This window comes from Siphateles boraxobius, unplaced genomic scaffold (assembly GCF_051911475.1).
Source record: "Siphateles boraxobius isolate OS27281-9 unplaced genomic scaffold, OSU_SipBor_1 175, whole genome shotgun sequence".
NCBI classification, from domain to species: domain Eukaryota; kingdom Metazoa; phylum Chordata; class Actinopteri; order Cypriniformes; family Leuciscidae; genus Siphateles; species Siphateles boraxobius.
Window position 1 is genome coordinate 490,393 of NW_027508783.1, and position 2,658 is coordinate 493,050.

The window sequence follows — 2,658 nt, forward strand, 5'->3', positions numbered from 1 at the left end:
TAAATCCACTTCTGAGAAGTTTTGAGGTGAGAAATCATTTGTGTAGATTCTAATATTGACAGTTTTACGAAAAGTGACGGTGGAACAAAAATGTGCTTGAAAGTCGCGGCGGGGGAAGCTTGCTCACAGAGCACTCTCATCACATAGACCACTGCAGCCAACACAGCAGCAACTCCAGCAACAGCAGCAGAGGAAAACACAGCTGTAAGATTTTCATACAGCTCATCTGTCTTTCTGAGTAATGTTGTAACGTTTTAACTTACATCAAGAGACAGCTAGTGTGAGTGGGTCCCAGGTGTGTGTAACGCATATAGGTACATCTACTGAATAATCTACTCGGGGAAACACTGTACTGTTATTGTGTGCTGACAAATTGTATTTTGATGCTTTGGCAACATTGTTCTTGAACCTTTCGTGCCAAAAAAAGCAATCTGAATTGAATGGAATTGACATTTTGTAGATAATGTCACTTTTTTTGTTGTTGCTGTTTTTATATCCTCATGACAAGTAGTCTCCTCATTACAGGGGAGAAAACAAATAACTAACCTTCATCACTGTTGAGATGTTGACAATTTCCTTGGAGGTCTTCTTGATCAAATTCTACCTCACTGTGACCACTATCATCTAGTTCAAGACACAAATTAACAACAAATTAATTCTGCACCAGAAAGAAAGAAAAAAGGTGCAGTTTTCAGTGACTGTGCTCAGCTGGTTCAGTGCATGAAAGGAAGGCAGTTGTGATAGAAGAGACGTAGGTGTGTACAATTATGCATGCACCCTTTATATTGCTACTTTCCCATCCTCTTCTACCAGGAAGTACGTTGGAGGAAGCAGGGAAAGGAAAAGTCGAAAAGTGATTGAGAGAAAAAAAAAGAAAGATTACAGACGTCTTTAACAGTCGTTAAATATTTATCAAAGTTTACATGCCAGCAGCCATATCACCCTATAACCCAAGACCGGTTTCCCACTGAAGCTAAGCAGGGCTGAGACTGGTTAGTACCTGGATGGGAGACCTCCTGGGAGAACCAGGTTGCTGCTGGAAGAGGTGTTAGTGAGGCCAGCAGGGGGCGCTCACCCTGCGGTCTGTGTGGGTCCTAACGCCCCAGTAAAGTGACGGGGACACTATACTGTCAAAGAGCACCGTCCTTCAGATGAGACGTTAAACCGAGGTCTTGACTCTCTGTGGTCATTAAAAACCCCATAAAGAGTAGGGGTGTAACCCTGGCATCCTGACCAAATTTGCCCCTTGGCCTCTGTCCATCATGGCCTCCTAATCATCCCCATATACTGATTGGCTTCATCACTGTCTCCTCTCCACCAGTAAGCTGGTGTGTGGTGGGCGTTCTGGCACAATATGGCTGCCGTCGCATCATCCAGGTGGATGCTGCACACTGGTGGTGGTTGAGGAGATTCCCCCTTCCATGTAAAGCGCTTTAAGATCCCAGAAAAAGCGGTATATAAATGTAACAAATTATTATTATTATTACACTACTACAGATGAAGTGGCCTATGAAGTTGCCGGTCTAGGCATATTTAGATAAATAAAGTCAGTTACAGAACTTCACTCTGCAACAGCATGGTAATCAAATGACCAAACTTTACAAGTTTAATAGTAGAGGAGTGTGAATGCCTATTAAATTTAATATCAATCTACCCAATTCACTTCAATATATCAAACTGTCATTAGTTCCTTATTGTGGCCTTGTTGTTATGGTGACACCAAAATTGACATTGGTTGATAGCATAGTGCACTCCAAACAAATTCATGCTAAATGGATATGTTACTTTTGAAAGTGTTGCACTGTCAACAGGGCAACGAGGGAAGAGTTCATGAAAATCCATTATCAGTAGCCTATTGCGATACATCTGCAAGATGTGCATGAATAACTACTTTAAAAGAGGTAAGAATTGGTTGATTAATAAATTAATACCTGAGTATAACAGTGAATGACAAAGTACTAAAGAATAAAGAATAGTTAAAAGAATTAAAAGTTAAAAGAATACCTGTCACACAATCTTCAAATGTCTTATTTTTTCTACTTCTTTTTGCTTCCAGTGCCCCTTCTTCAGTCTCAGTACTACTCGTGAAGTCGCAGTTATCACATTCTTTAAAGTCATCTACAAATCATAAATAACAATTACAGGCAAAGCAAAAAGCTACTTCCATATGACAAAAGGCACATTATAGATGTGACATGTAAGTGTACCCACCAGATCTCATCTTCTCTTTCAGAAGAGGAAACTTTCTCCAACCCTCAGATGGTTTGCGGCGTTCCTTCAAATGTCTAGTTGCATTTGCAATATTTGGCCAGAACAGCAACATGTTTTTGGTGTCTACCCAGCTGTCTGGCACCGTCCCTTCTTCTTGCCTTTTCCTTTCTTGCCACACTGCCCTAACCCAAGCCATCCTGAAACAAAGCATATTGAAATAAATTAAAACATTAACTTAAAAAACCTAAATTAATACAAATAATATAGAGACAATTCCAAATTAACTGCATGTTTCATCATACATTAACTACTCAGTGGTGGATGCTTTAAATGCATCAAATTCATAAAAGTACTATTACTGAGGGAAAAAAAATATTTCCATTACAGTTTCTCATGAACAGGCTCATCTGTGGCACATCATTATAATATCCGGGCACATGCCATAAA

General features: G+C 39.9%; 1 long non-coding RNA gene across 1 annotated transcript; it reads right to left on the minus strand.

The window, feature by feature from the left end:
• Positions 1-546: 546 nt before the first annotated feature.
• On the minus strand, positions 547-2,404 carry LOC143740599 (uncharacterized). The gene is made up of 3 exons (XR_013204848.1): positions 2,212-2,404; positions 2,005-2,118; positions 547-624 (listed from the first exon to the last, which is right to left on the minus strand). It is a non-coding gene; the product is annotated as an uncharacterized LOC143740599 (long non-coding RNA).
• Between the last annotated feature and the right edge of the window lie 254 nt (positions 2,405-2,658).